This window comes from Euprymna scolopes, chromosome 21, assembly GCF_053919585.1.
Source record: "Euprymna scolopes isolate OS-2025 chromosome 21, ASM5391958v1, whole genome shotgun sequence".
Classification (NCBI taxonomy): Eukaryota; Metazoa; Mollusca; class Cephalopoda; order Sepiida; family Sepiolidae; genus Euprymna; species Euprymna scolopes.
In genome coordinates this window covers 55,002,482-55,017,054 of record NC_136502.1, presented here as the reverse complement: position 1 = coordinate 55,017,054, position 14,573 = coordinate 55,002,482, and the positions used below count along the sequence as shown (strand labels likewise).

The following is a 14,573-nucleotide window of genomic DNA, read 5'->3' as shown; positions in this document are numbered from 1 at the left end:
ATCATCATATGAGAGTCAGAAGAGAGGGCAGGGCTTCAAAATGACAGTAGGAGAGAGGGGGGGTCATTTCTATCCATCTGATCCACAGTTACAATCTGGTGTCTTCCTGAGATGTTATTAGGGGCTGGACATGGCTGATCATCTTTATTAGTTGTTGTTTTTTACCTTTATTGGTTTTGTTTATTCACAACGTTTCGGCCAACTATTCCTCTGGCCTTCGTCAGGTGGTAACCGTGACGGATAGGAACTTCGAATCTCCTAACTGCATTCTCAGCCATCAATGCTTATCTCAAAAAATTAATTCCAATTAAGGAATAATATATATACCAATCGGTACGGACCCGACTATGGAAGATCAGATTATTTAATACTAAATCCTGTAATTTGGAAAAAAGACTTCATCCTTCAAGTTCATCATATCTTCAAATATTTACTCATGGAGGTTGCTTTGGTTATTTAGTTTTACGGCATATCAACCCTTTTTCAGGGTATTTAATGCTGAGTCCAATCATTTTGGGAAAAGCTTTTATGCTTCAAATTCTTTATATCTTCAAATTCTCTGTTTCCCTGAATGTACTGGCATGCAAAAGTTCAAGTGTAATTTGAACAGACATCTTTCTGCTCAACTCCCTACGTAGCCTCCCTGTAGATTTGGTTCCAAATAGTAGCCCTTTACATTCAAGTAGCACTGTGCTTTATTTAGTGTGAATAATAGTAAAAAAAAATATAAAAAAAATAATTAAGAATGATCAGTTATTGTTAACTTGAAGTATTTATTTATTCATTTTTTTTAAAATACCGTCTCAAATGAAATGCATGGATTTGCTTTAACATTTTCTTTATTTGATCACCAAATAGGTTGCAAAACAAATATTTTACATGGTTATTTGTGTTCTCAAATCAACATGATTCCAAAATTAACCTGCCTACTTTTTGATCAAATAAAACTCTTTAGAGTCATGTTTATCTATTATTATTTTATTATTCAAACACGGTAGTGCTTGAATATATGGTTAAGTGGCAGTTTTAGTCATTTAGAACTGGTTAAAAGCTTCACCGCTCACTCATTTTTCACGCAAATTTCAAACAATTATTACAGTTTATAGATCACCTTCACAGCTATATTATAACATTTTTTTTTTTGATTTTCGTTCAGTAAAACAAAAGTTATGGTAAATTTTCTGGTGTTCAAAATTGTAAAAATATGTAAGAAGGTAAGCGACGCTTTTTATGACTGGTTTCCATAGCAACCACGTCGCTTCAGCGATTACTGTTGTTACTAATTCACTGCTGTCACAGAAAGAGAAGTAACAAGTGGAACAGAGAATTGAAGACATGAAAGGGAGATAATTGAGGGTATTTTATTGAAAGCAAACGAGTGCCGTACAGTGTTATTACACAAGTGAATTTATTGGAAACGTGGAAAAGCATGGATTACAATAGAAAAATGCAATCATGAAAAGTAATATGGCTAAGCTTAAACATGGAAAAGTAAAGGACTAGTTGTTAAAACTGGAACAGAAAAGGACAAAATATTCTAGTAAAAAATATAATAAATATATAACTTAAAATATTGCAGCATTAAGAATTTTTTAAAAATTCAATTTATAACATTATATAATCAATTATTAATGCTGCAATATTTTAAGTTATATATTTATTATATGTTTTACTAAAATATTTTGTTCTCTCTTTTTCAGTTTTAACAACTAGTCCTTTACTTTTCCATGTTTAAGCTCGTATTTTTCTATTGTAATTTATTTATTTTTTATTGTTTTTTTTAAGCTATTTCCCAACCCCACACATCACACTCTTAATTGACATGTGACACTAAAATCGATTTGAATGTAGGGTCTCAGTATTTTTTGACGTTCAGGGTCATTTAAAAAAAATTCTGTTATTGCAACATTCTCCGTTTTTTTTTTTTTTGCTTTTTTTTTTTTTTAAAGTTGGTATAGATAGTGAATCCAGTTAAAAAAAAATCTTTACAGATAAAAAACGCCACAGCAAAAAATTAAAAAAAAAAAACAAACAAAAAAAAAACTACTAAGGAAAAAAATTCTCTGGGGCGGGGCAAAAGAGGCGTGGAAAAATATTGATAGGAAAAAAGTACTGGAAAAAAATGTCACAGATAAAAAAGTCACATGAAAAAAAGTCACATGAAAAAATAAAAAAATAATAATTCGTTATTGTTAACGTTAAGTATTTATGCATTTTTTAATAACGTTTTCTCAAGTGAGATGTATGGCTTGTTTTAACTTGTTTTTGATTTGATCACTAAATGGTAATGATTTAAAAATAAATTATGATTGTGTAGTAGAATTGACAAGAAAATTTTTTTAAAATGGTGGAACAAAAAACAAAAACAAATTGATCACAAATAATTGTTACCAAACGAAATACAGGGTGGAACGATAAAGTTGTCGCCCTAAAGAAAACAACACTACAGCTTTATTTTAAAACTTTTATTAAAAAAAATTGATTCAGGTAACTTGATTATGTAGTAGAGCTGATATCTATTCAATGTAGTCGCCTTCATCCTCAATTACTGCCTCGGTACGGGTCTGGAACTGGGAGCATGCCTTTTCCACAAACGCCGGCGGAAGCTCGGCGAATAGTGGCGATCAGGCTAGCTTTAGTGTTGTGGGAGGTCATGTTGGTGATGTTCTTGATGTAAGATCAAACAAAGTAGTCCAGTGGGTTCAGTGAAAGAAAGGTACAAAGGCATAACACTTTTTCTGAAGCCTGAGTCTCTTTATCCTTGTGGGCTGACGCCGAGTCCTGCTGCCACACCCAGGGTCTGCCATCAGCCACTCGATTGAACCAGAGGATCACCACACTCTTCAGCACATCCAGGTACACTTTGGTGTTGACTTTCAAGCCGACTTCAAAGATGTGAGGTGGTATGATGTGGCTCTCACTTGAAACCACACCAGAGACCATAACCGTGACTGGACACTTTTTTTTCATCATCCTGGGCACGTCCCTGTTATTTGTGGCAATCCAGCAGTGCATTTTGAGGGTGCTGGCAATGGTCCTGTTGTCATAACTTGGATCAGTAAAGAGCATAAGTTGTACAACGGTGCATCTCTGATCTTGCTCATTAAATATTTTGTCATTTTCAGACATGATAGAAGACTCCTATCGCTCTTGGGATTTCTACACAACTGGCCAGCTAGTAGATATTTCACCGATTGGTGACAGTTATAAGTCATATTTTTGTTTAATTTTCGATTTTTCAGTTATTAAATATACAACAACGAACCTTTATATCAAGTAAAACAACAACGTCGTTTTTAGTCTAATACAAGGGTTGTTTCAAAAGTAAGGCTTCCTATTTTTTAACTCAAAAACTAAAACGTTGAAGAGCTGTGAAAACGGGATTGGTACCATTAAAACAAGTGACCTTTTGTGCACCAGAATTTATTTATCTACATAGTCACAACCATTCTCAATGAACATTTGCCAGCCTCTTTGGATGTCTTGGTCGTAAAAATCCAGAGCGCACTTTGTCACTCACATCTCTGTTGCACTCTGAAATCAACAAACCCATCTCCTAACTCTGCAGACATCAACTGCATCAACTTCATAAGCATTCAACAGGCGCTGATGAATATTGATCAGTTCACTTTTTCTGCATGGAGGAATTCAATGACTCATCTCTGCTTCTGACACACATCCATGATAGGGGCTGCTTTCTTAGTCTCACACTGTCAATATCTACCACAGAGATGAAACTTTCAGGTCATGAATGCATGAGTTCAATCATCATAACAACACAATTTGCAATCCCCTCTGATCCGTTCGAGCAGAATAAAAAATAGGAGACATTACTTTTCGAACGTTCCTCATATTTTGTAACAAAAAAATTGTCAAATGGAAAAAAAAAACTTTCTGTAGATAATAAATAATATATTTATTTGAGTAACTTACACAGTTGGGTGTAGGTTGCTGAAAGTTAAAACAGTTTTGCAGTGAAGGAAGTAATAAATTTAGAAAGGTCCGTTTCAAGTAATATATCTTTCTATGAAGAATAACCTATCTCGAGGTCAAGTTGACCGGGGCGAAAGAATACAAGCTTTTCTGTCTGGAAGCTTTCTTTGACTGCCTGTGTAAATTTGAAAGGATTTGAAAGAAGACCTTCGATGGTTCAATCGAAATTAATATGTCCAGGCGTCTGATTGGTCATCATATGACCCAACCATCTTGCAGAGGCCGTTTTCCATGAAAGCATGGAAATGTTAATGTTTATGCCTGCTACACACTCAAGTGATATGTGACTCAAATGTTGGTTTTAAAGTGGGGCACCCAGCAGCTTATGACAGTCAGAGTCATTTACAAAAAATCCTGTTACTTTAACATTGCCTCAGGTACTAAATCCAATTAAAAATATTTACAGGAAAAAAAGTTTTTGTTGCTGAAACTAAGCAATGCAAAGAGATAATTAAGATGTCTCATAAAAGATATGATCCACATAAGTATTTTCATCGATTTAATCTTTCAATGCATCATTTTAATCTCAGGTATTGGCCAGAATGTCATCTATAATATAAATCTCACCTGTCTGTTTAAATGTATGTATGTATGTATGTATGTATGGCATAATCACATTAACACACCGGTTCTCATCAGATCGCCGAAGTTAAGCAACATTGAGCCTTGCTAGTACCAGATGGGTAATCATTTGGGAATTCTCGGTGCTGTATGTGCTTTCTGCTTATCTCGGCATTGTTTCAAGTCACCCTGAACCTCCACTTGCCACTGGTATTCAACAATGTCGATTCAGAAGTGGTGTGGTTGGAGATTTTGCAACTCTTGCCACAAAAATTTCATGCGCAGGCACCCTTCAGTGGGTATCCATAGTCTGTCAAGACTGAAGGAAGCCTTTTTTATGTATGTATGTATGTCTGCCGAAAACTTTTAACAGAGGTGACAGATTTTCACGAGATTGGTATCGTTTCAGATGACAAATATCAAAAAATTGGTTAAAAACATTCCTTCACCCTCAACTGGGCACTTTTCTACATGGAAGAGTCGCTTTTTCCCCCAATATTTTCGAAAGTCATCCCCTCTTTTCGATTGACTAGCCTTAATTTAAACCTTCGCCACTTTCGGTTTGGCGATGGATGCAACGGCAAAGACGTAATTTTTTTTTCACATTCTTTTCCTCCTTCACGGTACAGGTTCGAGCCTGCCTACCTACTACCACCTATTTTTTTGCTCAACATACACCTCCAAACATCCATGCAACACGGGGCACCCGGTCTAGTTCTATGTATTTTCAAATATAGTTGGCTTAATTTCCTGTAAGAATTTCTGAAACTGAAACATTTGTTAATAAGCCTCCAGTCGTGTTTCTTCCCTGTGCCTTGAACTGTCCTGTACACCCATCTTAGATGAGTTAAACTGGCTTCCTCCAAAAGGGAAAGTTTCATGGGAACATCAAATTCATAATGGTCTTCAGTTGCTTGTATGTCCCTGTCATGGGAAATGATGATATTAAGGTTTTTCAGTTCTTGCAGGAAGCTCCTACATACATCACTTGGTATTCTCAAATGGCCACCCACCTGGTACTGAGTAGGCTTAACATTGTTTGACTTAAATGATCCGTTGTTTCAATGAGATTATGCTATATTTAATGGCCTGTAGTATAGAAAATTAATGTTGCCAACATCCGTCTATATATAGAAAAGACAAAAGTGGCGCACACGTTTTTGTATGGCCAAGAAAGGCTTTTTTTTGCAGGGGGGGGGTTCGACCACATTACTATTTCTTTGAACTTTCCTTATACTATCTAGATTATAATATACTTATACTATCTAGATTATAATATACTTATACTATCTAGATTATAATATACTTATACTATCTAGATTATAATATACTTATACTATCTAGATTATAATATCCTTATACTATCTAGATTATAATATACTTATACTATCTAGATTATAATATACTTATACTATCTAGATTATAATATACTTATACACTCTTGATTATAATATACTTATACTATCTAGATTATAATATACTTATACTATCTAGATTATAATATACTTATACTATCTAGATTATAATATACTTATACACTCTAGATTATAATATACTTATACTATCTAGATTATAATATACTTATACTATCTAGATTATAATATACTTATACTATCTAGATTATAATATACTTATACTATCTAGATTATAATATACTTATACTATCTAGATTATAATATACTTATACTATCTAGATTATAATATACTTATACTATCTAGATTATAATATACTTATACTATCTAGATTATAATATACTTATACTATCTAGATTATAATATACTTATACTATCTAGATTATAATATACTTATACTATCTAGATTATAATATACTTATACTATCTAGATTATAATATACTTATACTATCTAGATTATAATATACTTATACTATCTAGATTATAATATACTTATACTATCTAGATTATAATATACTTATACTATCAAGATTATAATATCCTTATACTATCTAGATTATAATATACTTATACTATCTAGATTATAATATACTTATACTATCTAGATTATAATATACTTATACACTCTAGATTATAATATACTTATACTATCTAGATTATAATATACTTATACACTCTAGATTATAATATACTTATACTATCTAGATTATAATATACTTATACTATCTAGATTATAATATACTTATACTATCTAGATTATAATATACTTATACACTCTAGATTATAATATACTTATACTATCTAGATTATAATATCCTTATACTATCTAGATTATAATATACTTATACTATCTAGATTATAATATACTTATACTATCTAGATTATAATATACTTATACTATCTAGATTATAATATACTTATACTATCTAGATTATAATATACTTATACTATCTAGATTATAATATACTTATACTATCTAGATTATAATATACTTATACTATCTAGATTATAATATACTTATACACTCTAGATTATAATATACTTATACTATCTAGATTATAATATCCTTATACTATCTAGATTATAATATACTTATACTATCTAGATTATAATATACTTATACTATCTAGATTATAATATACTTATACTATCTAGATTATAATATACTTATACTATCTAGATTATAATATACTTATACTATCTAGATTATAATATACTTATACTATCTAGATTATAATATACTTATACTATCTAGATTATAATATACTTATACTATCTAGATTATAATATACTTATACTATCTAGATTATAATATACTTATACTATCTAGATTATAATATACTTATACTATCTAGATTATAATATACTTATACTATCTAGATTATAATATACTTATACACTCTAGATTATAATATACTTATACTATCTAGATTATAATATCCTTATACTATCTAGATTATAATATACTTATACTATCTAGATTATAATATACTTATACTATCTAGATTATAATATACTTATACTATCTAGATTATAATATACTTATACTATCTAGATTATAATATACTTATACTATCTAGATTATAATATACTTATACTATCTAGATTATAATATACTTATACTATCTAGATTATAATATACTTATACTATCTAGATTATAATATACTTATACTATCTAGATTATAATATACTTATACTATCTTGATTATAATATACTTATACACTCTAGATTATAATATACTTATACTATCTAGATTATAATATCCTTATACTATCTAGATTATAATATACTTATACTATCTAGATTATAATATACTTATACTATCTAGATTATAATATACTTATACTATCTAGATTATAATATACTTATACTATCTAGATTATAATATACTTATACTATCTAGATTATAATATACTTATACTATCTAGATTATAATATACTTATACTATCTAGATTATAATATACTTATACTATCTAGATTATAATATACTTATACTATCTAGATTATAATATACTTATACTATCTAGATTATAATATACTTATACTATCTAGATTATAATATACTTATACTATCTAGATTATAATATACTTATACTATCTAGATTATAATATCCTTATACTATCTAGATTATAATATACTTATACTATCTAGATTATAATATACTTATACTATCTAGATTATAATATACTTATACACTCTAGATTATAATATACTTATACTATCTAGATTATAATATCCTTATACTATCTAGATTATAATATACTTATACTATCTAGATTATAATATACTTATACTATCTAGATTATAATATACTTATACTATCTAGATTATAATATACTTATACACTCTAGATTATAATATACTTATACTATCTAGATTATAATATACTTATACACTCTAGATTATAATATACTTATACTATCTAGATTATAATATACTTATACTATCTAGATTATAATATACTTATACTATCTAGATTATAATATCTATGATTTGCAATCAGACGTCGTCTTTACATTTATTTTGATCGACTTTTATAAAATTCCCTCTTTTCTGCCTTTCACGTTTGTTCGTCTTTTTCATATAAAAGCGAAACTAATCGGAGCAAAGTAGGCCTCCTGGCTTTCCAGCCGGGACTTCCAAAAACGCAATTAGTTTTGATAAATGTTAGGGAAACCCTTCATATCAAACAATTGCTGTTCATTTGGAGAGCTCCCCCTTCTTGGAGGGGGAGCTGGTTTTCCCCAACATCGTAGGGAAGCAAAATACGGCAACAACTGGCCTGCAGCCAACCTGCCAACCAAATTCTTGTTGAGCCCTCCTTTTAAAAAATCATATTCTTATCAATTTCAACCATCGTCTCCTATCCGCATGGTATTGCCTTACTGTCCACCTGACAAACTCATTAACTCTTACGTTTGTAAATTTTTGAAATAAGGAATGGTTATTTGTATTCTTTCGATACTTCAGACTACTGTTCTCATCTTGAGTACATAAAGGTTTCCATTCGAAATTCTGCCCAGATTCCTGAGTTCAACAAGATACACCTGACGAAGGTTGGAGATTACATCAACTGAAATGTGAAATAACACTAAAGATGATAAATAAATAGTTTGAAGAATCAATAACTCTTATCCTCAAGTGGCATTTTAGCCTTGATAAATTATAACTTGTTAGTATATGCATAAAAAATGTCATTGAGTATGGAGTTATGAGACTTAATCGTTACTTATCAAGGTCAAAGGTCATTATCAATGATAAAATTTAATGAAAGTTGAAGCATCATTATCATTATATTTAAAAAAAATATATAAAAGACGAGACATGAAGCTACTTGATATTAGAAGCTAAGAATTCCGTTTAACGTTCATTTTTACATGCTGGCATGTGTTGGACAGTTGTGGAAATTGACTTCCAAATTAAATCTATCTCTGGCGAGGTCTTTATTTAACCTTCTTTCTCTCAAGTCTATTTTTTATTACTTTTATGTTTTCCTTGGCTTTCTCCTGAGAACTGCTCCTGCTACCTCAATTGTTCTATATCTACTAATGCAAGAACTCTCATCCACACCAGCAGCAACAGCAGCAGCAGCAGCAGCAGCAGCACCACCACCACCACCACCACCACCACCACCACCACCACCACCACCACCGAATAAATAAATAAATACTTTTCCAGAGATAGGTTAGTTTGGAAGTTAATTTCGAAAAGCTGTGCAGTATATGTCAGCATGTAAAACAGATGTCAAAAGAATGAGTGTTTGCATTAGTAGATGTAGAACAGTTGAGGTTGCAAGGTCAGTTGGCAGTGGAATGTCAAGGAGAGGACATGATATGAATAGAATTGAGAAAAAAAAAGGGATAAATATAATACAAATATAGATTTGTTTGGAATTTAACTTCTAAAAATGCCAGCATATAAAAAAGACGTTAAATCGAATCTGATGACGATGACTCATACCATTTTGGCAGGGTATCTTAAAGGAATTTTATGGCTCTATTTTACAGACATGTTTCTATTAGTCATCCTGTTTTTTCTTGTCTACAAGTTTATGCCATGAGCTGTAACATCCGAAAACGGTTGATGTTGATTCCTGTTTTCGTCTATCTACACACTTGTCTTTGATCCTTGGAAATTCCTTGACTTCTTTTTAACTTTCCACTTCCCCAAGGAACACAGTGTTGTATATATGTGTGTGTGTGTGTGTGTGTGTGTGTGTGTGTGTGTGTGTGTGTGTGTGTGTGTATGTGTATCCATATGTATATATATGTGTGTGTGTATATGTGTTTATATATATATATATTTAATGTGCGTATTATTATTATTATTATTATTATTATTATTATTTATATTATTATTATTTATATTATTATTTATATTATTACTATTATTTCATGTATTCACATAAAATTTTATAAGGAGATATAATATTTTATGTATTAAGTGCTCAACATGCGAATAAAGCTACAATAATGAAATACGAGAATTAATCATGTGTAGCTTGTCATATATATTTTCATAATTCATGGACAGCATTTTTATTTAAGACATTTCATCAGAGTTTACAGATGACTCATGTCTGAATATTCTTTCCTTGATCCTTTCTAAATTCCTGATGAATTTTGGAGTTTCAGGCTGGAACTGGCAGATGAATTTGTCATACTCGTTATGTTCTCTAGTACTTTTGAATAAAGAACATGTATTTGGAAATTTTTCGCAATAGTTTTGGCGAGACAAAACACCTTTCATAATAATTTTGGTCCGTACTGATTTGATATTATGTTATTATAAAAATATCAAATCAGTACCCCCCCCCCCTCCCGAAGAAAGTCTTCATTAAACATTTAAAAATACATGTTTTTTACTTGATATCCATCTTTGAAAATGGTTTTGGAAAGAACCAAAGTACTAGAAATATTGTGTGTATGGGGGATGGGAAGCAATCCTCTACTGATTATGTTCAAATATAAATCAGAATTTTGTTTCAAGACAAACAAAACATTTTATGTTATGTAGGATTGTTATTGTGTAAAGACAATATTTCAAATTTTAGGGGAAATAAGCAAGTTTTTCTTTTTTATTAAAGATTTCCCCAAAACGAGAGTAACGAAATTATCAATATTTTTTTAATACCAAACAATTATTAGGCTAAAAATAAAATATTTTTTTAAATACCAAACAATTATTAGGCTAAAAATAAAATATTTTTTTAAATACAAAACAATTATTAGACTAAAATATTTTTTTTAAATAACAAACAATTATTAAACTAAAAATAAAATGTCTAGTTTCTTGTTAATCTGCTTAACACCAAATACTCTGACGTCAGCAGAAAAATTAGACTCAATAGAAGGGCCTTCTTTTTACGAACGACATAGATCGAGCGTCTATGGTGTATTTTATGTAAAAGAATACACAGTATATTTCTAGAGACAATGATGTGCCAACACGTTTCTCTTGAGGACGCTTTAACAACTTACTCAGAATTTCAAAGTTTGAGCGTGTGGGACAATGCGATAAAAAATTAATTATCTTTGATGCGCCTTAAACCAAACTTCTACCTTTTCGTTTATAATATGTATTGTGCTTCAGCGTTCAACCACACACACACAAAAAGGTTGATATGCGGTATTCACTTGGCCTTCAACTGAAATAAACGACTCTTGTATTGAAAAAGCGTCCTCCTTTGTCAAACTTCAGGGAATAACCTTCATTTCTGACTTGCAATGAATGACTTGCATCAGATCCGTTGGCAAAGCCGCTGGAAAAATAGTTGGATTATTTTACCTCTCCAGAAAGTATTTCACACCTGATGCAATTCTCTACTTATACAAGAACTAACTACATCATAAGATAGATGGCATATAAAATCAACAGTATGTTCTTTGATAAGACAGGGGCGCGTTTGAAATGAATGTTTCTGTTTAGAGCCAAGTTGAACCATGATACTTGACTTTTGCATTTTAAACTTTAATTCAAACGAGTATAGAAAAATAATTTTATAAAATCAACAATAGGTTCTCTACAGTGCAATGTAGACTGCAATCTACTGTGGATTAAGTAACTGCGGGAGGATTGAAAAATGGGTGATTTTACCGATTTCAATGACAATAAAAATATGGGACGCTAAAACATTTTTGATCCTCATTCGTTCCCGGGCAACATCAGGTCTCCCTGCTAGTTGGTTGATAAATGAAATCCAAGTGAAAATCTTATTGATATGAATCAATCCAAAACAGATCAAAGTTCAAAAGTCCTTAGTTCAAATTGAAATTGAAATCAAATTGAAATTTTAAATTGAATTATGTTAGCGCGAAATTGAAACTTCCATTCAAAAGTAAACAGTGTAGACACACAAAGCTGCCGATTAAAAATAAGACAAAGTATAATAATAATTATAACAATAATAATAATAATAATAATGATAATAATAATAATAATAATAGCAATAACAATAATGATAATAATAATAATAATGATAATAATAATAATAATAATAATAATAATAATAATAATAATGATAATAATAATAATAATAAAAATGATGATAATAATATCCTTTATTTTACTTCTTTATTTCTTCTTTGTTTGGCCGATTTTTATCTGCAATTTCCGTCTTAGTCTTTAAATATTTCTATCTACCCACACATCTATATCCTGCATGTATATTTACTTATATTTTACTATATGCATTTGCATAATACTTACTTGCTTTATCCTGAATTTGCAGATACCGGCCATCCTCTCCCCTTAAAAATTATTTTTTATTTTTTATTTTTATATTTTATTATTTATTTATTATTTATTTTTTATTTTCTATTTATTTATTATTATTAGCGTCCCATATTTTTATTGTCATTGAAATCGGTAAAATCACCCATTTTTCAATCCTCCCGCAGTTACTTAATCCACAGTAGATTGCAGTCTACATTGCACTGTAGAGAACCTATTGTTGATTTTATAAAATTATTTTTCTATACTCGTTTGAATTAAAGTTTAAAATGCAAAAGTCAAGTATCATGGTTCAACTTGGCTCTAAACAGAAACATTCATTTCAAACGCGCCCCTGTCTTATCAAAGAACATACTGTTGATTTTACCTACTACCTACTCTCCCTAACACTTCACCCCACTAAAACTAATATAAACTTCTAATGAAAAGGTTTCCACCAGACTTTGAATTATTATCGGCTGGACCCAAAACAAATTTAAACAAGCACTTGCCCGATTCGGATATATACACAGCTATGCGGATTGCCCAGTATATAGCTTGGAAATTATTACCAAACGGATGTAAAGAACGTATAATATGGATTGTACCAAGCAAGTTGGATCAACAAAAACATTCATATCCTTTTTCTACAAATCTTCCTGCTACAGGACTTCTGATAAATATATTATTTTCACTTTGACTTTCCATGTCTCACTGACTTTAGCAAATAGGGTGCATACCTTTATAACTATTTGCTAATATTTTCTCTCCTCTTATGAGATGATAGACATCGAAACCCTATAGGTTAAGGAGATTAATTTTCTAAAACATTCTTTGTCTTGCTTAGAATAATAAAAATTCTTTGATATGAAACTCAACCACTTCATTTCATTTCAATGAGAGTTTTTTGAAATTCATTGAATTACAATTTATATATATATATATATATATATATATATATATATATATATATATATATATATATATATATATATATATATAGTCTTTGAAGTTTTCAACCTTTAAAACTATACAAAAAAATATTTTTTATCATTCGTTAGAAAACCATCTAGTCAGTAAGTTATTTAATCGCCTGCAATCACTGCATCAACTCGCTCTCGAATTTACTATGGTACCAATAATTTACTTTTCAAGGGATCATCAGTTGTTTATCATGAAACACTGCCTCGGAGATCTAAAAACGTAACAGCATATTACATTATGGCTCCCCAGCAGTGCTGATCAAACACCACCACCCTTAATCCCAGGAAGAAGACATGTTACAAACATTTGATCCAATTTCCCCCTCTTAATTGCAGTTACTAACCTTTTCATACTATAAAAATGAATTTCTTACCTGTGTGATTCATCAATTTCCACATTTAAAATGGATATATTTTTTAATTTATCAGTCTTGTATTTATAAGATTACGGATTAATCCATTTAACTACTTATCACCTCCACCATGATTAGCACTCAGTATATTTACATTCTTATTTATTTAAAATTAGATATATAAAGGTTAAAAATATTTTTACATATATACATTTTTATTTTTTTAATATTATTTATTTATATTATTCATGAAATATTTCGTTTTTTTTTCTTTCTCTTTGTAGGTTTCAATTGCTGCGAAGAATCTGCAAACGAATTGTCGGATAGCTGATTGCATCAGTCGGAGAATTCGTTTATTTTTCAACCGTTGCATTTGTTATATTCTGATAAGAGTCACTGAAGAAGACGCCCTCCCATCGAAGCCTTCATATAAAACAAACACAAAAACAAAATAAATACAAAAAAAAAAAAAATACCAAAACAAAAAACAAAGCAAATAACAGTTGCACAACTTTAGAAAATATCTCTTCAGTTAAAAAGATAAAATAAACATA

General features: G+C 30.0%; 1 long non-coding RNA gene across 1 annotated transcript in view; it reads left to right on the top strand.

The window, feature by feature from the left end:
* The window catches only part of LOC145242377 (uncharacterized), a 40,891-nt gene extending 26,318 nt beyond the window's left edge, over positions 1 to 14,573 (top strand). Inside the window, exon 2 of the long non-coding RNA XR_013862722.1 lies at positions 14,304 to 14,573. This is a non-coding gene — a long non-coding RNA (uncharacterized LOC145242377). The remainder of the gene's footprint in view (positions 1 to 14,303) is intronic.